Source organism: Sapajus apella, unplaced genomic scaffold (assembly GCF_009761245.1).
Source record: "Sapajus apella isolate SASKATOON/1434 unplaced genomic scaffold, GSC_monkey_1.0 scaffold6, whole genome shotgun sequence".
NCBI lineage: Eukaryota > Metazoa > Chordata > Mammalia > Primates > Cebidae > Sapajus > Sapajus apella.
Window position 1 is genome coordinate 24,289,026 of NW_022436946.1, and position 27,541 is coordinate 24,316,566.

The 27,541-nt window shown below is 38.5% G+C and overlaps 2 long non-coding RNA genes across 2 annotated transcripts in view; one reads left to right on the forward strand and one right to left on the reverse strand.

Moving 5' to 3' along the window:
- The window catches only part of LOC116549037, an 18,299-nt gene extending 14,230 nt beyond the window's left edge, over window positions 1–4,069 (reverse strand). Inside the window, exon 1 of the long non-coding RNA XR_004267679.1 lies at window positions 4,059–4,069. This is a non-coding gene — a long non-coding RNA (uncharacterized LOC116549037). The remainder of the gene's footprint in view (window positions 1–4,058) is intronic.
- A 9,446-nt stretch (window positions 4,070–13,515) lies between these two features.
- The window catches only part of LOC116549038, a 39,814-nt gene continuing 25,788 nt past the window's right edge, over window positions 13,516–27,541 (forward strand). The window contains exon 1 of the long non-coding RNA XR_004267680.1: window positions 13,516–13,615. This is a non-coding gene — a long non-coding RNA (uncharacterized LOC116549038). The remainder of the gene's footprint in view (window positions 13,616–27,541) is intronic.

Below are 27,541 nucleotides of genomic sequence, written 5' to 3' on the forward strand. Positions count from 1 at the left end.
TTTTTTTTTTTTTTTTTTGAGACGGAGTTTTGCTCTTGATACCCAGGCTGGAGTGCAATGGCGCGATCTCGGCTCACCACAACCTCCGCCTCCTGGGTTCAAGCAATTCTCCTACCTCAGCCTCCCGAGTAGCTGGGGCTATAGGCGCGCACCACCATGCCCAGCTAAATTTTGTATTTTTAGTAGAGACGGGGTTTTGCCATGTTGACCAGGATGATCTGTTGACCTCATGATCCACCCGCCTCGGCCTCCCAAAGTGCTGGGATTATAGGCATGAGCCACCGCTCCCAGCTGAGAATGGGCATAAAGTTTTAAGATCTTTGTATTAAAGCCTACCTGTGTGTATTCACCATGGGAGAGGCAATAAACAGCCAAGTAAACAGAACCACTCATTAGTTGACATCAGAGACCCGCTGATCAGTCTTTGACAGTAGAGGAACAATGGGAACATGAGTAGAGTAGTCATGGTAACAGGGATAGGGCTATGATTGCCCTAACAGTTTGGAATTCCTCTCCTACTAACTGAGACTGATCTAGCTACTGCTGCTACCAAATACCCAACCTTCCAGCAACAAGCAGAGCCTCTAATGACACTATGTCTGGAGGGGGAAACACCGGACACCTGATGGAAAGTTGATTACTTTGGAGCTCTTGCACACTCGAAAAGACAGCAATTCATCTTTACTGTTGTGTACACATATTCTGGGTGTGAATTTGTCTTTCCTGCCCCCAGAGCCTCTTCCCAGCACCATTATCTCAGGCCTTACAGAAGGTTTGATTCATCAGTGTGGGATGCTGCACAGCATTGCCTCTGACTGATGCACCCATTTAACAGCAAAGGCTGTGTGGCATTGGGTCCATGACTCGGGAACTTGGTCTCACCCCACGGGAAACTGCTGGCCGGATGGAGTGTCATGATGGATTTTAATGTATAAGTCAGACGTCCCCTAAGGATGGGGCACCATTCTCCAAAATGTGGTATACACCATCAGCTTAGGCCCTATTCATTCTGGCTTCCAGAGAAGAATGCTTTCACCAGGGAATGGTAGAAGCACCATGAACTTGAAAGTATGGCTGCTATCTGGTCCCTTCAGGTTCCCTGTGCCAAGAAGACAACAGGAAAGGAGTCCTGGCAGGGGGAATTCATCTTGATCATCAGGAGGAACTAGGGCTACTGCTGCACAAAGAGCACAGGACAGAACGTAATTATTGCTCACATACCCAAAGTAAATAATTATAACAGCCATGGCCTATGAAATGCAAGGTGACCAGGGATAAGGGTTTGCATCACCATACCAGGAGTTGCCCAAACCAGTAGAGGGTCTCGCGGAGAGTGAGGGGAATGTAGAATGGAATATGGAGGAGGAATGACGACTGTCAGTTATGACTTTGAGGTCAGCTGCAGCAGCAGTATTTTAGTTCATTTCCTATTCTTTCTGAAAAGTCCCTGGGAAACAAGATCAGTTAGAATGTGGAGAAGCGGTTACTAGATGGGGAAAATTTATGGTAAGAAGCAAGTGGATCTAGGTGCAGGGGATAAACTGTGGTGGATACTGTGGTGCTCTGCCTAGATCCCCTTTTCAGGGTTTATGTAACGAGATTCTCTCCCCCACTGCAATCTCCTGGTACAGTCCCTCAATGGTGATGCCTGCTGAGGGCTCACAGCTGTGCCCTGGCAGGAGCTGCCCTTGGCAGCATGGAATGCCCTATCCAATGTGACATTCCCTCCCAGAGGTAGTCTCTGGTCAATGACTGGTTTATGTGGACATGCCAGATCCAACCCCTTGCCTCAATCTGGGGTAACTCTGAAGGGCATTTCTGCCCAAAAGGTCCAGATGGCAAGCTGAGACCTCTACTGTTACTTCATTTCAGGTCAGCATCACTCTTTGCATGATCCTAGCCTGCTTACTTTCTCGTGGGTGTCTCTCTGAGAATATTTCCCCATCAAACTTCTGCGTGCAATTCTCCATCTCAAAATCTGTTTCCAAGAACTTGAATGAAGACAATGTATAAAGTTCTCAGCAATATGCTGATGCACAGAAGACACCCCGTAAGTGTCAGTTCTGCCTCTTTCCCTCTCTTATTCCTTACTTGAAAGCACAGCTCTTATCTGTAATATCATGAATATTTACTGAAGAGTCATAATATAATTGATCCTGGTAAGAAGGAAGAATTAGAATGTGGATGTGGTAAGCTTTCAGGAGGCACAAAACCCAAAGCCTCACAGGCTGAAGCAATGAACTGACGCCCTGAACATGCAACATGGCAGGTATTTTACTACTCATGTTGTGTACGTTGCCAGAGGTGGATACGAGTCTTCCATTTGACAAGGAAACTGACACCGAAGAGGAGAAAATCTGTCCACTCTCTAGGGTGTCCTACTGCTTCTTGGAAGCCCTCTTACTTCACAAATGTTTTGATTTTCCTAGCAGCACATCATTGCCAAACAACACACGGATTGCAGTAAGCAGTCCAGATACCATGGTCTATAGTGTGCCGTGATCTCAGAAAAGCAGGTGTGCACTACTGCACACTGAAACTGCATTCCAAATGCTGAAAAACAAGCAAGTGAGCTTTTCCTTCTAAGTTCTAATTCTAATAAAGATAATTGTGTCAGAAAACCAAACTTTTTAAAGTGGCACAAAAAATAGAAAGGATGAATAAGACCCAGTGCCAGGCAGTGTTTGCTAGCATAGTAGTATGACGTTTTAAGGGGTACAAAAAGTATAAAGAATAAGTCAGACCTAGTATTTATTAGCAAAACTGTGTGACGCTAGCCAAAAGTAATTTAATTATACATTTTAAAAATAACTAAAAAATTACAGTTGGGTTGTTTGTAACACAAAGGATAAATGCTTGAGGTGATGGACACCCCATTTACCCTGATGTGATTATTACACATTGTATGCCTGTATCAAAATATCTCACATAACTCATATATACCTACTATGAACCCACAAAAATTAAAAATAAAAGAATTATTTTAAAAAAAGAAAGAAAATTAAACTTTTTCGAGGTGTGAGCTGGAGGTAGAGTTAATACGCTACAGGGTACTTTCGCTGAACAGAAATAATGTGATTACTTATTGTGACATTGTCATCAAGGACATATGGACGGATTAACTGCAAGAATCAGTTTCGGACATGATCTTCCCTGGAGAATTCACCACAGTTTATTTCTCTGTCTTTTCACGACCTCGGAGTCTGATGGCTGATATTTTCCTGAGTAACATGTGCCTAGGGAGCTGTTAGAGGATGTAGAGAGAAATCTGTTTTGACTTGTTACTTATAATATGCAAGGAAGTGCAGAGAGAAAGGAAGAGAGAGAGAAGGAGAGGAGAAAAAGAAAAGAGAGATCCGGCAGAGGGAGAACGTAAGTCCTTGTTTTCTCCTCTGTGCCAAGTAGGTATATGCTGCTGCTAGGAGCATTTGGCCAGACTGGAGGTCAGCAATGACAGCAGTCTAGTTGTGGCTTGGGGCCAGTGGGAGGCAGGATGTGTGGCAGACTGAGCATGGGTGAGGGGCAGGCGGAATTGGGAAGTACTAGAAGCAAATTTTTGCAGCCAGCATAGAGATTAGTAATTAAAGTTTAAGATCTGTGTGGCGAGGAATGACAAAAAAAATTCCTCTTCGCACTGCTATTGGGTTTTGAGGTGAATGTGTTTCTGATATATTTGCTGAAATGAAAAAAAATTAAAATAATAGGACTATCCATTGGTGATCCATGTGGCAGCTCATAGACGGCCCCTATTTATGTAAAATAAGAGCGTGAACTCCTCCCTCTTCCAGGTCGTCTTCCTCTAGCTCCTGTGGATACGATGGTCTGGGTCTTTTCTGTTCCTGGTCACTGCAGGCCCCAGCTTGCTTCCGCTCTTGCCTTCATCTGCCCGCTTGACCCTGGGCCTCTGCTGCCTTTGCCACTCCTAAAACTTGGGACAATTCCTCTCTTGCTTTATTGGCTTTATTCCCCCAAGTTACTGCTCCTACAAGGGTTTGCTGTGCGGCAGCTTTCATTGAAGCTTGGGGACAGAGGAGAGGGGTCACAGAATAGGCAATAACAGGAAGGCCCTCGGAGCGTGTTCTTGCCTGTGGCCTTCACCAGCTGCTGTGAGGCATGGCCGTCGTGTGGTTATGTTCTCTTCTTCCTGTTTCTTGTCTGAATTCCAGTCCTGCCCCACTCCTTTATCTTCAAGCACTGTGTCTTAGTCCATGTGGGCTGCTGTACCAAAATACCTTAAACTAGGTGATTGATAACTGATAGAAATCTATTTCTCACAGTTCTGGAAGTTAGAAAGTCCAAGGTGAAAGAGCTGGCAGATTTCGTGTCGGGTGAGGCTGCTGTCTGCTTCCAAGATGGTGCCTTGTTCCTGTGCCCTCAGGAGGGGACCAACACTGTGTCCTCACACGGCAAAAAGGACAAAAAGGCAAGGCAGCTCCCTGAAGCCTCTTTTGTAAAAGTGTTAATCCCACGCACAAGGGCAGAGTCCTCGTGAGCTAATCACCTGTCCAAATTCCCACCTTCGAGTATACCATCACCTTGGTAATTAGGCTTCAACATATACATTGTAGGGACACACACATTCAAACCACAGCAGGTTGTAATTAAGCACCAGGCCTAAGCTCCCTGCTTTCATGGCGGCTGATCTTCCACTAGATTTGGGGCCTCTGATTAGTCTCCTCACCCCGTTCAGAGTCCCTTCTGTGTAGTGAGCGTTTAATAGTAATACACAGCACCCTAAGCAGGTTCCTAACTTTCATAGTGAAACTTGAGCCTTCGACTTCTGATTCCTCACTTGACAGTTTCTCTATTCACTTTTCTTTCCCCATGCTGGGGGTCACTGAGCCTTCTGATTTACATCAAGCTAATCTCTGTAGACTCATGTTGAGGGCATCAGTTCCTTTGTATGCAAAATGAGAAGGCTTTGATCTAGAATCTTCCTTTACAAGTTTAAACCAGAGACCAGAAAAATTGATATATATGTGTGTGTGTATATATATATGTGTGTGTGTGTGTATATATATAATTTACATATGTATGTATGTAAGATTATTCATTTTAGTTTAGGTTGTGATGGGAAAATTATGGAAAAGAACTTAACTGTCTATCAGTAGAGAAAAAATTGGATAGATTATGGTTCATAATACAATAATGTATTATACAACCATGAAAAAGAATAAAAAGTCTCTATATTTGCTTTTCTTGAATAATGTCAACAGTTTATTATAAATTGAAAAAGCATCATCTAGGCTGGGCACAGTGACTCATGCCTGTAATCCCAGCACTTTGGAAGGCCACAGCGGGTGGATCACAAGGTCAGGAGTTTGAGACTAGCCCAGCCAACATGGTGAAACCTTGTTTCTACTAAAAGTACAAAAATTAGCTGGGCATGGTGGTATGCACCTGTAGTCCCAGCTACTCGTGAGGCTGAGGCGGGAGAATTGCTTAAACCCGGGAGGTGAAAGTTGCAGTGAGCCAAGACTACGCCACTGCACTCCAACCTGGGCAACAGAGCAAGACAAAAAACAAACAAACAGAAAAAGAAAAAGCACCATCTGAATCAGAAGATAGAATATGATTTTTAAGTCTTTCTCTTTATTCCTCATTCCCTTCCTCTCTCTCTGTTTCTCTCTCAATGTAGAAATAACTTGATAAACACAGAAAAAAGTCAAAAGGAAAGTCTTCAAACTGCTTCTCACTGGTGGAGTTGGGAGGTGTGCTTTTAAATCTCACTTTATGGAATTTTCCAATGAGGTAGTTAAGTTGTGGAACTATGAATGTCTCTTTTTAAAAATATTCTTCAAGTTAAATATTTACAATTACAGCATGATAGGAAACCAACTGACAAAAATGAAGAGATTAAGCTAAATGTTCTTCAGATATTGTCAAGTTTTACTATTCTGGAATATGTATTTTCATGTCAGGAACAAATCGGATTTTTAAAATATAAAATGCCTAAAATAATTTCTAGACAATATTAGGCATTTAAAATATGTAACTCTTATCTAAAAATGTAATTTGATCCTTTAATGTATCCTATTGCTTCTTATATTCTTTTTTATTTTTATGGTTTTTGAAGATGTTCATTGGTTTACAAGTGTTAGTGAAATTGAAAGTTTTCTCTAGATACTTCACAAGTAATTAAACGTATACTTACACAATAGTTATTTCTTGATTCGTTTAACATCTAGCCAAGCGCATGTAATGTGTTTAACCATCTTTATTCGGCCAGCAAATTAACCACACGGCATTCCTGTGATCAAGGTGAGGCATAGATAGGGAAAGAGACAGCTCCTAACCCCTTGGCCTGCAGCCCTGTAGTCTCCCTACACTATTTAGCCCAGGTCGTAGTCTTTGCCACATGGAGGCTGAACCTTTTTTGGTGCCTGCCTGCTTGGTCATCTCCCCCTCGTTCCACTCAAGACCACTGAGTTTTCAGAAGTAAATGAGCATGAGAAAAAATACAGGATTTTGGCCTTTCAGGTATACTTGTCAGTGAAGCCACTGACCCTCTGCTACAGGTCTTTATTGCACCCTGTGGCCACCAGACTGTCCTCCCTTGATGCCTGTGCACCTATGGTAATCCCACATGTGTCCCTCTGGCATGTGACCTGCCTGCTGTTAAACCCCCAGTCTTTCAGTTTACTCAAAAAATACTAGATTTGGCCCTTTAAGAAACGGAATTCACTCTCTCAGATCAAGACAAGAGTCTACTTATTCCATGGAAGCAGTAATTCAGTAATAGTTGTCCTGATGGCCTAAAAAAGTCAGTGCTGCTACAGAGGTGCCTGATTTATTCCCGGAATGTAATTTATGTACTGGGAAAATCTGATTTGGTGATTCTTTGTTCTGTGAAACTTAGTAGCCGGTCAAAAATGGAGAATTCAGTGTATGACCTCGGAATATGTGGCAAAGATGCAGCACCACTCAAAATGGAAATAAAAAATCTTCCACATTCCAGAAGAGATTTTTTTGCGTGTGCATTTTTCTTCTGGTTTAGTTTTGTGATCCTTGATCTAGGGAAGAGCGTTTCTCTAACACGAGGCTGCTCCCAGCATAACAATTCATTCCCACAATATCTTATGTAACTCAATCACCGTGCGACCGTTCCTGAAGAAAGAACTGATAGCAACGACCCACATATCTTTTACTTTTGGAGTACAGACCCTTTCCTTTTCATTTATTCTCTTGCCATGTTTGTTTTCAATCTGTCCAGGGAATATGTTAGAGATTTGGAGTTAAATGTGTATCATCACTCAAGTGGTGAATGTCCTCATTTTTCACCTCTCCAAAAATGACTAACAGTATAAACCAGAAGCAGAAGATAAAAAGGTTGTAGTTTGTCACCAGGGAATGCTCCCTCTGGGCCCGCCCTCACTCTCTTACCCTCCATCTCCCCTGCAATCCCTGTCCTTCCCTCCTTTGAGCTTGATTTTTGTGTTAAGAGGTTTCGTGACTTAATGGAGAGTGGTTTTTGAATTAGGCATTTTAGGAAAGCATGAAAAAGAAATAGAATGTGAGGTCCTCGCTCTTGGAATGCCTTCTGTATCCTGTAATCTTTTCTCTTTCTCTTTTGAAGATTTTAAGCATAGTCACTCAACTGTCTTCCTCCCTTTTTTGTGTCTGCCTTGAGGGGACAGTGAGATGATCACATTTGATTTCTCCTTAGGAACATACGAACAGCCTCAGACACTTTTAAAGTGTTAATTAGTAGCAGGCAAGTATGACTCAGGTAGACTCTCATACGGCTTTGGGACTAAGACCTTGGGTAACAGGGAATTTTGACCAGCATGGACAATGGAAGGGAGCTGGCAACTTGTTTTTAAATCTGAAAAAGCTAAAATTCAGCTGCTTTTAGTTTTGTCACCAGTCTGTTTGCTGGTAAGTTGGATTTCTGAGTCAGATAGTGCTACATTTAGGGACGTCAACAGCACTCATTGACACGGTTTGCCAGATAGTGCTCCTGTATTTAAGCTTGCAAAATGTCTTTTTTCTATGTCCTAGGAAAGTTAAGAGAAAGTTCATATTGCTTAGACTCCTTTCTGATGCTTGGCATACAGTAGATGCTCAAAAATATATTTGTTGATTAAACTAAATAAAATGCAGGAAAAAAAACCTAATTTCCATAGCTCTAAGACAGTCATCCCCTCCTTTAAATGAGCAGGAATATCAGGCTCCATTTAGTTTAAACTTCTGCATACATTTCCCTTTCTTCTTCACATTTGCTGGTTAGTGATTATGCTTTGAATTAGTAAGGAGATGGGCGAAGGGATGAGTGAGCCCTGCCACATTTTGGTTTGTTGAATATTGCAAACTGCTTTGAGTTCAAAAAAACCCAGAGCATGTTTGGCAAAGCCCTTTCCCCTCAATGTTTTAAGAGCATGTGGACTTAGATGGAAATTTAATCTGCATGTTCATTTACACGTAACTCATCAAAACATTTTAAACAGTGCTTTGAAGTCTGCAGAGCCTTTTCAATCTTTTTTATGGAAACCTTTGAAGCATTTTGGGAGTTTTCATGGAAATCTGTGTTTGGCTAAGACCAAGCATACTGGACCCTCTTTCCATACTCCTCAAATATTTCATATTGATCTAAATATTGCACCCTATATTCACATGGGTTCTGTTGCTGTGACAACCCATTCCTCCGTTTCTAAATGAATTTTTATTAAACTTTATAGAGAAATGAACAAATAATTAAAATTTGAAAGGAACAAAAAGAAAACCAGTCAGCTTTTGATGGATAAAAGCTAGACAAAGTCAACCATTGATGGTATTCTGATAGAATATAAAGATGCCATGGGCCATTCACACTGGCCCTAAGAAAAATATTTCTATTTTGTTTGAGAATGATTCACGTCTCTATTAGTTATAAAACTCAAAATGCTAGAAACATTTGTTGAGTTTCAGTTAGATTTTTAAAATATTGACAAATTGCTGACAGGAAGGCATGGTCATGTTTGCATTTTGGATAGGCAGTTGCTGCAGCAGTGGAGGATGGATCCCAGGGCTGGCTGATTTAGCTGTATACTGCAGTAGTCCACATGCTAAGGTGGGCAAGCAGGCACAGATCTGAGAAATATTTAAAAAGTAAGTTAGCAGGTCTGGACGATGACAGATGAACTTAGGTGAGTAAGTGGATAGCAGTGATAGCAAGTTAGGTTAGGAATGTAGGATAAAGAGCAGTGATATGGTTTTTATCTGTGTCCCCGCTCAAAACTCATGTCAAATCGTAATTCCGTATGTTGGAGGTGGGGCCTGGTGGAGGTGATTGGATCATGGGGGTGGATCTCTCATGTATGGTTTAGCACCATCCCCTTGATGCCATCCTCATGTCTCACAAGATCTGGTTTTTTAAAGTGTGTGGCATCTCCTCCCTGGCTGTCTCTCTTGCTCCTGCTCTGGCCATGTGACAGTGCCTGCTCCTAGTTCACCTTCTGCCATGATTGTAAGTTTCCTGAGGCTTCCCCAGAAGCTGATCAGATTATAGCATTATGCTTCATGTATAGCCTGCTGAACCCAGAGCTAATTGAGCCTCTTTTTTAAATGAATTATCCAGTCTCAGAGGTTTCTTTATAGCAATGCAAGAACGGCCTAATACAAGCAGGTTTGGAAAGAAAGAAAGATGATTAGCTCAATTATAGACATGTTGACTCCTACATGTAAATGGAGATGTAAGGAGATATTTGACTTACGATTTTGAAGCTGCGGGGAGACATCAGGCTGGATAACAACTTGTCAGTCACCAGCTTATAGCTGGGTACTTATAGGTGAGAGGTGGGTAAGCCCAGTTGTGAAGGTTTACAGACCAAGTCCATACTTTTAGAGATGGAGGTGATCTGGGGGAGGGCACAGCATAAAGGGAGAGAACCTTTCTGGGTGGTAGTGATATGAGCATGCTTTTAGGCTGAAGAAAGTGAGCCTGCTTAGAGAATGGAACATCTGAAGAGTTAGGGTTGAGCTGGAATTTCCCAGGGAAAAAAATGGTAGGAACAAGGCAGAGGACTCGGTCAGCATTAGGTCAAGTTTTGGCAGATAGGAGAAAGAACCTGTTCTCTGAAACCAAAGGAGAAGAAGATGATAAAATTTTAGGATGGATGCATATGTATGTGTGAGTGTATATGCTTTAATTTTCTCAAGAAGTGATAGCCAGTGTGATTGTCATCAATTAGAAATATGAACATACTTGAAATATTAAAAAGTTAGAGGAAAATGGAGAATAGTCAGTGTACATTGATGTGGAGTAAAACATGTATGTAATAATTGCTCAGAGAAATAAGAGGCAACTGGCCTTGAATTAATCATTTGCAGTGACTCTTACAGTTGCAAGCAACAAAAAAACCAACCAAGGATTAAGAAAAAAAAGCATATGTGTTGGCCTACATGGTTAGCCATCAAACAGTGTCTTCGGGAATCTTCAGCCTCCACTTACCTCTGAGTTGCTTTAATTTGGAAACAGGTGCTTCTGTGTGGTAGCAGCAGATCCGGACTTATATATCCTTTTGGAAAGATAAGGTTGAGTTTGAAGTGCTGGAGTTTAAGATTTCTGACATGGAAAACTGGGGAATAATATGTTGCAGAGTCTGGCCACACTAATAGTTAATTCAAGTAAGGTAGGGAGAGAGGTACTTTGAAGTGAAGAATCCAATGAAGCGTGAGACTAGGGTCGGGGAACTGTCACAAGGACACATTTATGATGATGTCGGGGTTGGCATAGAGAAATCTACTTTGAAGGAGATGCCAGATTTCCAGGAATGAAAAGGAGTGATTGGGAGGTTGCTTGATGACAGTAATAAGAAAAAAAATACATGATATAAATGGATGTTATAAGCAAGTGAGGACAAGGTTTATGTTTGGAGGAGCACTATGAATTAAAAGAATCCTGACTTCTAAGTCTTGGAACCCAGATCTAATTAATTCAGACTAAATATTGGTATATTTGGCAAAACTGAAGAGAGGGCATGGGTGAACCGAGCTGGCTGAGAGACTGGAATCAAGTTTTTCTTCACAGATGAAACTGTCTTTCTCTACCACTCATTTTGCATCTCTTCATCATTTGGACCTATTCTGCAAAAGATGACAGCTCATGTGTTTACAGTGTTGCCACACAAGAAGAACTCTTCCCTTCTCTTAGCTCTAATGGGAAACATTTCAGGGGAGGACTCTGGCACAGCCCAGTTAGGTGCTCACCACTGGTTCGAATGCAGCCAATGATGTTGGGTGGCTATGATTGCTACAGTTAGGGTTGAGGCCAGCTCTACTCTAATCACTACGCCAGGGAGGTGGGACCTATAAGACAGTCTTCACAATAAAACCCCAAGTTCTTACAATAACCTGTAGGCCTCCACGATCAGACTCCCTGCTAGCTCCTTGCCTTTGCCCACATTCCTGCCCCACAGATTTCACTGTCCTTCCCTGGTTAGATAAATGTGCTTCAGATCAGAATCTTTGCCTCTGCTGTTCCATAGAAATGCTTTCTCTCCAGATGCTCACATGGTTCAATTCCTTACTTCATTCTTGTCTCTATTTATAAATCCATCACTTATTCAGAGAGGTCTTTCCTGGTCATTTTAACCAAAACTGTGCTTCCTCCCCATCTAATCTCTAGCTTCTCTTGCTTGTTTCTTCATAACATGTGTTATTTCTTTACATATTATATATTTGTTTATCTTGTCTACCCCAAGAGAATGTAAGCCCTATGGGAATAGAAATATTTGTCTGTTTGGTTTATTGCTGTATCTTCAGCTGTTCAAGTGCTGCCTGCTTCCTGGCCTCAAGGTGGGACAATTTTGCAGTGAGATTTAAATTTCAAAACTCACTTTCCTCAACAATTAGGCCAATCCTTGTTTGGCTTCATCCCCTTCTCCACCCTGCTTCACTCCCTTTCTTACAAAAGAGTTTCCTGAGAATGTTCCCATGCTGAATCACATACAACTGAATCTCTGTCTCAGGATCTGTTTCTGGGGAAAATAATGTAAGACATTTCCATTCAAGTTACCTGCTTTATATATTATCTACTGATTATATATATATATATCTACTGATAATATATATATATCTACTGATAATATATATCTCTACTGATAATGTGTATATATATAATCTACTGATTATATATATATTATCTACTGATTATATATATTATCTACTGACTATATATATCTACTAGATGATATATATATCTACTGATAATATATACATTATCTACTGATTATATATATTATGTACTATTATATATATTATGTACTGATTATATATATGATCTACTGATAATATATATATAAAATTTACTGATTATATATATAAAATCTACTAATAATATATATAAAATCTACTGATAATACATACATATAATCTACTGATAATATATAATCTACTGATAATATATATAATCAACTGATAATATATATATAATCTACTGATTATATATAATCTACTGATAATATATATTATCTACTGATATATATTATCTACTGATTATATATACATATTATCTGCTGATTATATATATATATATATAGAGAGAGAGAGAGAGAGAGAAAGTTTCTAGGGAAACTAATGTAAGACATTTGCATTTAAGTTACCTGCTTTGTATGTTATCTACTGATTATATGTATAATCAGTATATATATATAGACAAAGTATACATATATATATATATATATAGAGAGAGAGAGAGAGACAGAAAGAGAGAGAGCGAGAGCCAGTGACAATTTAATGTGCACTTTCTTAGTTAGTGGTGCTGCTTGTGGTTGTGTCCCTTATGTTTGGAGCTCTAACCACATGAGCATCGTGGAGGCAACCAGAAAACTATCAACAGTTTTCCTCAGGGCAAAACAAAGATCTAAATCATCCCTGAACAACAAAAATGCAATACAAGTCGCATATGTGATTCTAAATTTTCCAGTTAAATTGCACACATTAAAAAAACTAAAAAGATTTTAAAAAGGTAAAAGTACTTTTAATTATATATTTTATTTAATCTAATAATTCAAAATACTGCCACTTCGACATGTAATCAGTATAAGATTATTTAGATATTTTATGTTCTTTGTTTTTAGGAATAGCTCTTGGAAATTAGATGTACAGCACATCTCAATTTGGACTAGCCATATATATATATATATATATATTTTTTTTTGCTCAGTAACCACAGGTAGCTATCACATGGGAGAGTGCAGAAGATAGTCTGCTTTGGTCAGGATCATTTAACTTTTGATTAATTCAATCAAAGTATAATTTCTCTCTTACTGTCTTGATTCTGCAAGTTTTCTTTAGTTGCTACAAATCTGCTACTCAAAGGCTTAGCAATATACAGTGATAATGAAGGATTCTGCAGGGCTGCTGAAGGTCACCTGTATCTGCCTGCAGAATGCAAAAGAGAAGCAGAGTTTCTTTAAAAAAAAAATTATGATGCTGATAAATACAGGGTCAGAGGCCCACATCATTAAGAACATGGTGTTTCCCAATATTTGTGAATGCTGAATTAATCCGATGTTTCAAGTGGAAGATAAAGTTGACTATGTTTTATTTTAGCCATTCCACTGGGCTGGTGGCTGAGAAAGCAAGTCTGAGGCTTTACAGCACATGGAAGGAGGCTGACGGGAAGCTGTGGAAGGTTGGTTCCAATTAGTCTGAGGTTAGCAAGAGGTTTAGCCTCATTCCTGTCTAGAAGCAGGGTGCTAAAACTCATGTAATGCAAATGAAAAAACAATGAAAAAAATTTACATACACAGAGCTTTCATATATAATGCTTTCATGTATGTTATCTCTTCTTTGATTTGGCATCCAGAGATAGGTAGGACTTGTGTTACCTCTTCCCATTCCCTGGGCCATTGTGGTTAATACCTTGCCTCTGGTCACACAGTTGCCAGTGCCTGATCCTGAACTTAAACTGGAATCATTTGATTGTTACCTATTCCCATCACACCCAGACATCGCTCATAAACCACCTACAATGTAGGTGCTTGGGAATAGAAAAAAAGAAGAAAGCAAGGCCTCGGATCATTTTTACAGTTAAATAATGTTAAATCTTTCCTGATTTATATATTTTCCCTTTCCTGATAAACTGTAAGTGGAAGGCTTTCCAGTCCTTTGACTTAGCTTTGGAAGCTTGAAAAATTCTGGATATTACGTTGCTGCAGAAATTACACATATGTGTTTTTCCTTCCTGAGCTTTTGCCAAAGGCACTAGTGTAAAAACCAAACAGCTGAGAAATCATTGCCCCGCCTCTCTTGGCACAGCCTCCCCACTCCCACGTCTTTCCTGGGTCTGGTGTTAGCTACACCCACACGGTGAATTTGAATTGGGATCCAGAGCTCCCTGTCATTTCTTTAGGCTGTGTGCAAGAACTGCAAGAAGTTAGTCTCCGCTTGAATAAGACAGGCGCAGAAGAATTTAGGCAGTTCCAAATTTTCAAAGACAAAGATGAGATCGTCAGATGGCTTTTCAGTGTCATATGATTTGCAGGATACTAGTTAAATAAAATAACTGTAAACTATAACTTTTGTTCCAGATTTTGTACTCAAACTTAGCTGCACATTAGAAACCCAACGGAGGAGCTGGTTAAAAGAATATGCTGGGACCTATTCCTGTCCTACACAGATTCAGATTTCATTCATCTGAAGGGGGGTCCTGCTCATTGGTGTGTCAGGTGATTCTGATGTGAGACCCGGGTCAAGAACCATTGTAAATGTACAGATTTTTTGTAAAGCAAAATTTCAAATCACTCTTTCCTATCCATGCAAAATTTTCAGAATTTCTAGAAAAATCAAACTTCATTTCAAAAGTGCAATTTGAAGCTTAAAAAGGAAAATGAGCTGCTTTCTGATTCAGAAAGGACTACAAATCTTTTTAGAGGACAGATTAAACGGGTGATAATTTACACTGGTCTCTTGGAATGACCTTGGAGAACGGCAGGATGAGACAAGAGGTGTAAAGTGGAGACTGCTAACCAATGTTCATCTTTTTCACTCTTTCTGCTCTCTCTCTTGCTCCTTTTCTCTTTTAATCAACTGATGACATTGATTGCTAAGTCAAAGTTTTGTAATCGTTTATTATTTGCTGCTTTTGTAGAATGAAGTTTTATACCCTTGGTCTGTTTTGGGTGAGTGACAGAGCAACTAAGACCTGACTTAAAGTCTCAACTCTTCCTCTTCCGTGATATATGTTAATGACAAGTTCCTTAAGTCTTTAGTCTTCAATATCCTCATCTATAAAATGTGAACTAGTAGTTATGTCATTTTGCTGTCAAGGAGATTCACTTAGACTACCTACAAAGAGTTTAACACTGAGTTGGGTGCATTTAGTGAAGTTATTAATTCTTGCCTTTCCCACCATAGAAAATGTATGTAAATTATAACAGACAAATGCTCAATGAATCTTAGTTTCTCCTAGTCCTCTTCCCTTCCTGAGTTCTCCTTAAGAAACCTGAAACAGTATCTTCCCATGTACACCAGCTCTCTCCCTAACCCTACAAAATTTTTGCCATTTTCTTACATGGCTCTTGGTGTTTTCTGAAGGTCAATGGTCAATATTGCTTAATAGAAAAAGTGTCCATTGTAGCAATTTCACTTATTTTAACTCATTTTCCTCCATTTCAAACCCCAATGTTGGTTTGTATTGTTGAGTAAGTTTTTCCTTTTCATATTGCCAGCTTTGGAGGCATATGCCACCGGGGCCTATCCACTGAATTACACACATCCTCTTTTTCATTTCTATTAGGTTGGTGCAAAAGTTATTGCAGTTTTTGCAGTTACTGTTAATAGTAACTTTTGTATAGCAATTGTGGCAAAACTGATATCTTTTTAAAAAATATTTTTTATTGTACTTTAGATTCTGGGGTACAAGTGCAGATCAAGCGGGATTGTTGCATAGGTACATACATGGCAATGTGGTTTGCTGCCTCCATCCCCCCATCACCTATATCTGGTATTTCTCTCCATGTTATCCCTCCCCAAAACTGATATTTTACAGCTCAAGAACAGCCTTCTTTTTTCAGCTTTCAAATGTATCGTCCTTGCCTTTCCCCACCAACTCTTGCTGTAACTATTCCTCACTTCAAAACCAACTTTCTTAGTGACATCTGCCACACAAGGCCTCCCAGATTATGCTCTGCACATAATCAGGGACAGACCATGCACACAGACTAGGTTGTGTTTCCCCCAGAAGTTTGCAGTGCACAACCTGTATAAACATGTGCCTTTAATACTCCTACCAAATTATTTCTCATGAGTTATTCAAGAGTCTGCTGTTTTCTAAAGCAGTTGTATCATCTTACATTCCCACCAGTACACATATGTGAGAGTTCCAGATCCTCTACATTCTCACCAATACTTGGCATGGTCAATCTTTCTAATTTTAACCCTTCTAATAAGTGTGTAGTAGTATTTCATTGTGGTTTTCATTTGTATTTCCCTGATGACTACTGATGTTGAGCATCTTTCATGTGCTTCTTTGCTATTTGCAAATCTTTGGTGAAGTGTCTGTTTCAATCTATTTGCTCATTTAAAAAATTGGGTTGTTCCTTTATTTGGTATTCAGTTTTCCCACGCACATGTACACACACCCCTAGCATATAATGTATTATATACATAATACATAAAATATACTTTTGAATTTTGATAATGTCTCTTTGCCAGCTTATAAATTCCTCAGAACAAAGGAGTTCCTTGAGAACAGGAGACATTATAATATGTAAATCTAAGGCATCCAGCTGAGATTCAAGTACTTGATGGATACTTCTTAAGCATTTCATGGTGATGGGGACCAGTCCACATGTCTTTCTCACACATTTGGATACCATGCTGCTCAGAGTCAAACGTTATTAACGTTAAGGCTCTGGATTAACCTAATCCTATTTAAAGAGTTCTATATGGATAACATATGTGACACAATTTGCAATAGAAGTAATTTTTACAGTTATTTTAGAGAATGAAAATTCAGTAGTTTTCCCCAAGTAGCTAAACTGGAAAGCATTTATTTCTAAATTATTAGCAATTTGTTTAGAGCAGCAGTTTCATATTTCCAGTAAGCTATCTTTGTAGGTGATTTTAAGTAAAAAATACGCAACTTTAAAGGAGCTAGTGTCTGTTTACTCAAATGCACAATGTGTCTGTATATTGTCAAAGGGAAGAATCATGGCTTTTGAAAATAATTTTAAGAGGTTCATTCCAATTGGCAACCCTACTGTGAAATATCTTACAAAGCATAATGTCCTTTGGAATGAATGTCACATGAAAGTGAGTAAGAATAATATGTTAAACTGGTCATAGTGGTTCTGCAGGTACTGACTTTACTCAACCACATGGAAGTTTAGTAGCAGCATCTCCTGTAAATTGTGCGAAAAGATTTTTCTGTTGGATAAAATGATACCACATGCAGAATTGTGGCACATAGTACTAGTTCTTTTAATTTGAGCTTAATTTCATTTTTAGCTCAATAATGGCCAATTTCCAGTGGGCCATTGAGACCTTGATAGATTGCCCAGTTCTTCCTCACTCTCCTGGTGGGCTGTCAGCTAGCCAGCCCAGAAATTTATTTCCCCGAGCCACCCAAAGAGATGCCTCAATTCCCCCACTCTGATGTCTCACAACCAGGGATCATTCTGGTTGCAATTTTAAATCTATTTTATTTTGTCTCATTCTGAGATCCTAACTGTTTCACCCTACCTGAATAGCATAACTTCCTGGAGGAACTTCTAGATTGAGTGCTCTACCCACTTAATAAAATGAAACTATTTTGTTGAAGTTTTCTTATTTTCATGACTGATTTACAGATGGAACTCTAAGTTTTTTTTTCTCTGTTATTTGGACAATAAATTAAGCTACCAAAATCTTGTAACAATCTCCTTTAGTCACCACCATTTCACAGAAATTTATGGAGAGCTCATGTGAAGTCCCAGACACTTCACATGCGATCTTTAATTTTGATAAAAATATTGTAAGATAGGTCTTAATTCACACATTTTACAGATGAGAAAATCAAAATTACCACCCAAGATTACACAGCCATTCAGTATCAGAGCTTTTTCTTGTTATCAGTAGTGGCAACAATATTTTTTTAACCTGTTAAAGCTTTGTGCTAGAATTAAAAAAAAAAATAAATGGTGGAAGTACCACCATCATTAGCATTAACACATTTTGAAAAAAGTTAGTGGGTCACATGAGAAGATAGTGTAACCATATTCATTTCCAGGTCTAAAAGATATGAAATACAAACTAAAGGCTTTAAGGTCATCCCGTTGAAGAATCAAGTATTTCAGCATATATTACCACCCATTTTTCTATTTGGTAAAGAGAGCAAATATTTGATTGCTTACATATGTGAACTTCCAAAGTTTATTACTTTGGATCTTCTGTTTTCTGGATTGACGAGGGTTCTTTTAAAAAAATATATGTTTTGCTAGTTTTAAAATTTCACAAGCAAATATCATATCACGTATAGGTATTGAAAAACAGACATTTAGACGACTTACAGTCATCCTCCATTCAGACACAAGCAAAGAGGGCAACTTTCTAAAGCTGAGGATAACATTTCTCTGAAGGATATTTCAGAACTCTGGAATAGACAAAGCTGTTAGAATGTAGACATCATTGCTTGCGGGTGCTGGCAAGGTCAAATTAGATAGAAATTGACACTACACAAAATTTATCAATTTTTCTAACATGTTAAAAATGAAACAGATTAATATTGTGTTATTAGATTATAACAGAAGTTTATAAACAATGAGTACATAAGAAAGACAATGTTGGGGGACTTTTCTCAATTAATTGATGAGCGTGAAGCAGTCAAGTTCCTAAGTCCTTTTCCCCAGACCCCACTCATGTATTTGTTGAACATGTGTTAATAAGTGAACAAATCCTTGTTCTCCTGGGAATGTGGTCTGAGAAGGAGGCGAACTAGACATGACACCTACATGCCTCCCACAGTGGGGAAGAGGCCAGTGACAGAGCTCTGTGTTCCAAGGATCTTCACATCCTTCCAATTCTTGCCAGCAAGATTAAACAAGGAGGATGGGATAAAGCAACTAGAATGTACATGCTAGAGTCAGAATGAAGCCAATGGCTTTCAGTTTCTCAGAGAAAAAGGCAAGTTTTTCATCTGAGTTGGGGGTTAATGTCCCAAGGTCAGCGTCTTCGTAGATGCTTTAGGAGAAGGGCTATGAGTTTCTTCTATCATAAACCCCTGGGAGTCCAGCTCTCTTTCGCTTTCTCCTATCCATCTAATGTGGGGCCTGAGAAGCTATTAGGGATCCTATTTTCACTTCCTTTCAAAGATATGAAACAGAGTGCTAAATTGAACATGGAAATCAGGGGGAAGTGTGGCTCCATTTGGGATTATTATAGCCATTTTAGGGAAAACATTGAGTACACTTTTAATATAGTTAAAGACAATTGGTTAGCAACAGGAAGTCAATTTGAATAATAATTCAGCCCAATTAAAGGAGATGTGAAAAGTAGTTCTACCTTTGAATGTAGAAAACTTTGTATTGGAGAGATTATTATAGATAGGCTCTTGATCTGTATTTACATATTAGAAGATGCAATTAATTATTAAGATGATGAACAAAATAATAAAACCAACATTAAAAAAAAACCACATGTGCTACATAAATCACCTCCCAATCTCAAAATAAGTATTTGGTTAAAATATACAGGTAGGTTAAGGCTTTAATACTAATACATTTTGGTAGCAGCAAAGTCATGCATTATAACTTGGCATGCAGTGCTATTTTAATCCATCTCATTACAAAAGGACTTGAAAAAAATATGTCAGAAAAAGCGAACATCTATGGGAACCAAGAAGGCAACAAATTCCCTCTTTTGGCATCACTCTGTCTCCAGATACTGAAGTCTGAGTCTGGGAAATGGGAACAGGAAGATGGTAGATTCCACTGGCCACAGAGCTGCAAAGAAAAGAAAGCTGACCTCAGAGGCTCATAGTTCTGAAGAAGGAGTCCAGGGCTCTAACAGCTCCCTCATGGTACTTTTGTTGTGCAGTTTCTCCCTGTATCCCTTTATCCAGGTTGTCATTTTCACTCTCCTTAGACCCAATTGATGATTTCAATGATTTCTCCACAATAATCCTTGGGTCCTGGTTCTGATCAGCAGACTAGATGTTTGTTTCATTTTTCAGATTTTCCCTTGATTGGTTCCTGGTTCCTAGCCTCCAAGTTTTGCATTTTTTTTTAAACAGCGTTTTCCATATGCTACATCAATCCTATAATCGATCCAAGTTCTTTTATATTTGATTATAGCAATGAAAGCAGTGCTAGTGCCATTAACACTCTTAAAAAAGTATATGTTTTCTTTGGGTGTTTGTACTCCAGTGCAGCTAAAATCTTTGAATTTGTGATATCTATAAATGGGCAGACCATCTGAATGACTAGATAATCATTTCTATCCATGCATTATTCTTATTTGAAGATCCAGTGACCCAAATTTAATATTCACAAATTCTAATTTCCCAAAGTAGAGGGTTTATAGACCAAATCATTGATAATTTCAACTCTTTACCGGTGCTTCTTTTTGCTTCTGTTTAGATGTATGTTTGGTTTCAGAGTAAATGTTTTAAAAATAAACTATTACCATCAAAAATATTTAAGTGCAATCAGTTGGCACAAGCATTGCTTTCTGTTACTTGGAAGAGAAAATAGGTTTTACTGATGGAAGCAGATACAGAAGCAGAATTTCAGAATAAAAAGGAATTTTTGAGCAGCTGGTGTTTCATTTTTCAAATGAGGAAACTGATAGGAAATAAGTTGTCTTATTATTTCTCAGTCTTTTGATTAAGAAGGAAGATAGACTTGTACACGTGTATACTGTCATTAGCATCAGAGCTGAAACTAGAACCAATCCTCCAGATTCTCAGTCCAGCATTCCACCTCGACAGGGAAACAGGCAATGAATTCATTAGTTAAACATGTTGTCTTTCTGTATAAGCAGAGGAATGGAGATGGAAATGATTATAGGTCAGTGTGTGAATAGTGGGCAAAAAGGTAAATAACTAAATTTCTTCTTTTCTTTATTTATAAATAAAGTAGATTTCTGAACTCACTTCAGGTGTCATCTTGACTATGTTTAGGAAATTGAATGATAAAGGATCATGTAACACTATGTTCATATAAGACTATCTAGGTTCATGTTTATACTCAAGTTGAAACCGTGTTAGTTTTCCTCAAAAGTATACTGAAGTAAAATAAATTTTCTAATTGTTGCTCTTATGGTATTGATTTACGAGGAAGGAGAAGTGAGCTTACACTGACAAACTGATTAATAGGAACTGCTTTTCCAACAAAGAAATCTTTTGCTTAATCAAAAATTTAGTAGTGGTAGAAGAAAGTCCAAAATGATATGACTCTCTGATGACACCCACTCATCTTCCAGATACAGGTTAAATGCAACTTTACCACTTACCTAGGCACCACCTGAATTTCACATACATTGAGATTTCAAAACAACTCTAAATCTTCTCCTCCAGCACTGTCCTCCTCACATGCTCAGACTTTCTTTTAGCTCTCTTTTCAGTCCACATGAATTGGAAACTCACAAATCTCACAGGTCATATTCAGAAAATAGCAGTTATGAGAGATGAAAGTATCAGGCCTTCATCTTGGTCCAAGTTCAAGTGAACACAGGTTCACACAAACAAGAGTGAAGGCCAGAGGTTTACAGAGAAAGCATCCAGAACCAAATCAGCTGAGCTTCCCCAGTGGTTCCTTTGGGTTGATTACATGGCTGTAAGTAAATTAAAAAAAAACAAAGCCAGGTTTCAGAACATTAAGTAGATAAAGTGGTTACAAGTTTAAACCAAAATTATCATGCATCAGAGTTCGTGAGCTATTGCTATTTGACAAAGCAGCTGTAGTTTCAAGTAATGGCCAACTGGGAGCTATGTGCACTTTCCGTGGTATGCGTTGATTTTCAATAGTGATCTACTAGCCAATCCTTCCTTTGAAGGAAAAAAATACAAACAATCCATCAAAAACCACTCTGTGGGGTGTGTGTGTGTGTGTGTGTGTGTGTGTGTGTGTGTGTTTAATGTGAGTGGTTATATAATTTATGTATGTTTAGGGGATGAGTTGACAGGGACAAGAAAAGGATGTTATTACAGGCAGTCTCTATTGTCATGAGGACGATGTGTTGATTATCCCTATGTTCAAATTGTATGAGTCTCAAATAAATTCATGTTATAACATTAGGCTCTTAAAAATGTTTAAATGTAAATTCTTTTAAAAGGCTGAGTTGACTGTCGTAAAATACACAATGCCCAGATAAATATGAATTTCAGATAACAAACAACAAATTTTTCGTATAAGTTTATCCTAAACATTGCAAGAGATATACTAAAATTGTATCAGTTTAGTTGAAATTCATTTAACTGAGTGTCCTAAATTTTTATTTGCTAAATTTTGGTAAGCAAATAACTAAGTAAATGTACAGAAGTCATTCCTTCAAAATCATTTAGTGCAGCATAGCTGGATTGTGCTATTTGAAAATAAGGGAGCTGTTTCAACAGCACTTGAAATAGTTACGATCTGCTGTTGTGTCAACACCAAAAAGCTCATGTGCCTGATTTTTGTCTCTTGTTTTATTTTATTAAGCAATAACCACTACAAAACCCTCGCAGTTATATGCATTTGCTTTGAAAAAGGATGCCGCATTTTAGCTATTGCCTTATCCTTGGAGACAAAAGCTCTGAAAAAATTAGGACCATGTTTGAGTCCTAGATACATACAAGCATGCTCTCCAGCAAAATGCAATGTATTGTTTCAAGCTGATTTTTCCCCCTTTTCCTTGAGCAAAAAGTACAGCATCTTAAACTAAAGCACACTTCTGTGCTTGCTTGGTGCCAGCAGCCACAACACAAGGCTTTCATCTGGGCTTCAAAGTGTGGCAGAGGGAGTTTGGGGGATGGGAGTGGGGAAGAAAGGGAGGGCAAGTCGAATGCAAAAAGGGAAACAAACAAACAAAAAAGGAAAATGGGGGTGAATGAGAGGAGAAATATCCTATCTTTCAAATATCATGTCCCCATGGCTGGGCTGCGAGAAGCAAGGCCTTCAGTTTCACTCCATTGTATATATATTTTTTTGTTACTGCCACTTCCCATGCTGGGAAGATTCTTGTCATCCCTCACATATTTTATCCACAGAAAAGGCTGCCCTGCCCTGTGCTTGGTGATTGAGGCTGTGCCCCTGGTGTGCCACTCTATCAGTGGTTCCCAAGGCTGTCTAGCCTGGGAAAAGCTGCGTGGACACGTTCCAAAATCAGCATTACATGCATTATTGTTCTTACTCTCCCTGATTAGAGTGCACACAATCAAAACAACAGCAACAGCCTCATTTTCTGACCCTCCTCCCAGCGCAAGGCGGTTCTGAGTCTGTTTTTCTTTCTCTAGGTCTTCCTAAAAGTTAACCGCTTCAGTGCTGGTGGGAGTCCCAGACCTCACAGCAACTGCCCTGCAATTTTCTTTGTGATTCTGGGGGCACCAGGGCAGTGGGGAAGAATGCAAGCTTGCCTTTCTTTGGGAAATCTGGGCAGAGTTAACTAATGGGGCGAAGAGTCAAAAGCTGCGTGTGGTGCGGCTTGGTGAACTATGGGCATGCATTCCAGGCCAGCTCTTCCCAACACTGAGGTTGGTTAGGCTCTCTCAGTTTCTCCTACATAAAGTGGCGACAGATGTAAATTGGTGAGGGTCCAGTTGTTTTAACTCTTAAAGCCACAAAAGTCTATCTGCATTAATCCTCAGTGGATTTAGTTGTTCAGTCTCAATTATCCATATGAAACTCTTCCTAACTTTCTTCAGAACTTTTGGATAATATGTTTTGTAAACTTTTGGAGGCATGTCGGAAAATTGAGTGAAAGGTGGCAATTTTTATTTAAAGGCTACAGTATGTTTACTGTAGCACTATTCACAATAGCAAAGACTTGGAACCACCCCTAAATGCCCATCAGTGATAGACTAGATAAAGAAAAGTGGCAGATATGCACCATGGAATACTATGCAGCCATAAAAAGGGATGAGTTCATGTCCTTTGCCTAGACCTGGATGAAGCTGGAAACCATCATTCTCAGCAAACTAACACAAGAACAGAAAACCAAACACCGCATGTTCTCACTCATAAGTGGGAGCTGAACAATGACAACACATGGACACAGGGAGGGGAACATCACACACTGGGGCCTGTCGGGGAGTGGAGGGCTAGGGGAGGGATAGCATTAGGATAAATACTTAATGTAGATGATGGGTTGATGGGTGCAGGAAACCACCATTGCACGTTTACAGGGAAAATCCAAGCCCTGTTTCAGGAAATATAACAATGAAAAAAAAATATAGTACCAAAAAAAGAAAGAAAGAAAAAAGACTTCCAATATGCCATTTGTGATTTCTTTCTTTAAAATAAAGGAGGACACATGACATACCAGTGGAATTGAAGAATCTGGATGTTCCTTTGGTCTACATTATAAAGTAATTGAGCTGACTTTTATTTAAGGGTGTCAGTGGGTGAAGAGTAAAGAAGGCTATGCATGCATGTGTTAGTACATTCAAAGCTATTTCAAATTGGCAGCATTTAAAGATTCAAGTGTCCTTGAGACTGAAACTGACTGAGGAAATCCTTTCTTCAACTAATCTTGCAAAAATTGATCGTACCATGTGGTTGCTTGTTTGTCTATGTATATGAATGTGTAGAAGATAATATTGTGTAGCCAGGACTGGCTCTGTGCCTAATTGTTACTACACTTCGACTGAGGCCACTGGGCTCATGACGGGCTGTCAAAATACTTAGGAAAGTTCAGTTCAATTGAGTGCCTACTGTGTGCCAGGCATACTTTGCAGGGTAGTATGTCAGATATGGATACAAACAGCACAAGTCCTCCCTTAAGAAACTTACCATTTCAGAAGGAGAGATGAAATTGGTGCACAGGTGACCACAACAAAATACAAAACCACCACCTTCTGCACAGAAGAATGAGGAATCTTGGAGGCTAAGAGGGAAGCATAATTGGAAAGGGAGGGTGATTGATAGCATCAAATATTGCACAAAGACTGAATGGGACTGAGAAAAAGGGATAGATAATTTTTTGTTTATGTTGATTTTCTTATATTTCTTTTGTTGGTCTGGAATTTACTGATTTTATTTTCATTTGTTTAATGACCACATTTAACTTTTTAACATACATACTTCACCGAACATTTTTAGACTAAATTTTTATAGAGCAGTTTTAGATTCACAACAAAATTGAGAGGAGGGTGTAGATATTTCCTATTTACTCTTATCCCCTACACATGCATAGCTTCTCCCATTGCTAACATCCCCCACCAGAGTGACACATTAGTCACCATTGATGAACCTACATTAACACAACATAATCACCCCAAATCCATAGTTTACATTAGAGTTCACTCTTGGTGTTGTGTATTCTATGGGTTTGGAGAAATTTATCGTAAGATGTGCCCACCATTATAAGATGATATAAAATAGTTTCACTGCCCTAAAAATTCTGTGTTCCACCTACCTATTAATTCCTTTCCTACCTATAACCCTTGACCCCCAAAAAAGTATTTTTACTATCTATTTAGTTTTGCCTTTTCCAGAATGTCATATAATTGAAATCATGCAATATACAACCTTTCAGATTGGCTTCTTTCACTTAGTAATAAGCATTTAAGTTTCTTCCATGTTTTTTCATGGCTTGATAGCTCATTTTTTTCACTGAGTAATATTTCAGTGACTGGATGACTGACATTTTATTTTCCCATGCACCTACTGAAGTACTGAAGGACATCTTGTTTATTTTCATGTTTTGGTAATTTCAAATGAAGCTGTTACAAATCACTGTTTGTAGGTTTTTTTGTGGGTCTAAGTTTCAATTCTTTTGGGTATATACCAAGAAACACAATTGCTGGTTTGTATAATAAGAGTATATTTAATCCTGTAAGAAACTGCCAAACTCTTCCAACGTGGCTGTATCATTTTGCATTCTTAGCACCAATGAATGAGAGTTCCTATTGCTCCACATCCTTGCCAGCATTTGGTGTGGTCAGTGTTCTAGAGTTTGGTCATTCTAACTGGAGTGTAGGGGTATCTGTTTAAATTTGCATTTACCTGATGACATATAATGTGGAGCTTCATGGATGTATCACCGGTGCAGTTTCACAGGGCGCCGTGCTTCAAAGGACCTCACACCCAGTTTAATTCTGTTGTGGCAAATGAAATTTGTTTTAAAATTCTTAGTAAGTTTTGAACAAGTAACTTCATATTTATATTTTACACTGGATACTGAAGCTTATGCAGCTAGTCCGGACTTTGTGTATGCTTATTTGCCATCTATATATCTTCTTTGGGGAAGTAGGTGTCTATTAAGGTCTTTGGCTTATTTCTCAATCAAGTTGTTTCTTATTGCTGAGTTTTATGCATTGTTTGTATAGTTTGAAGAACAATCCTTTATTAGATGTGTCTTTTGCAAATATTTTCTCCCAGCCTGTGGCTTGTCTTCTCATTCTCCTGACAGTGTCTTTTGCAGAGTAGAAAATTTTCATTTTAATGAAGTCCAGCTTATCAATTCTTTTTTCATGCATTATGCCTTTGGTGTTGTGTCTGTAAAGTCATTGTCATACCAAGGCATCTAGATTTTCTCTTATCTTTTAAGAGTTTTATGGTTTTGCATTTTTCATTTATGTTTGTGATTTAAGTTAGCATTTGTATAGAGTATAAGGTCTGTATGTAGATTCATTTTTTGGCATATGAATTTCCAGTTGTTCCAGCACCATTTGTTGAAAGGACTATCTTTGCTCCACTGTATTGTCTGCTTCTTTGTCAAAGATCAGGTGACCCTGTTTATATGAGTTTATATGTGGGCTTTCTATCCTGTTTGTTGATCTCTTTGTCTTTTCTTTTGCCAATTCCATGCAGTCTTGGTAACTGTAGCTTTATATTCAGTCTTTGAAGTTAGATATTGTCATTCTTCCAACTTTGTTCTTCTTCTTCAATATTGTGTCTTTTGCCTCTCCATATAACTTTGTTAGTGTTCACAAAATAGCTTGCTGAGATTTAACCGAGATTGCATTGAATCTATAGATCAAATTGGGGATTACTGATGTCTTGACAATATTGAGTCTTCCTATCTGTGAACATAGACGACCTATCTCTTCATTTATTTAGTCCTTTTTTTATTTCTTTCATCAGAGTTTTGTAGTTCTCATATAAATCATGTTCACGTTTTGTGGCATTTATATCTAAGTATTTCATTTGTGGGGGATGCTAAAGTAAATGGTGTTGTGTTTTTAATGTCAAATTTCACTTGTTTATTGCTGATATATAGAAAAGCAATTGCCTTTTGTACATTAACCTTGTATCCTGCAACCTTGCTACAATTGCTTATTAGTTGTAGGAGGGTTTTTTTGGTCAATTCTTTCAAAATTTTTACCTAAACAATCATGTTATATAAAAGGAAAAACACTTTTATTTCTGTCTTCCCTATCACTATACTTTTTAATTACTTTTTTTTTTTTTTTTTTTTTTTTTTTTTTTTTTTTTTTTTT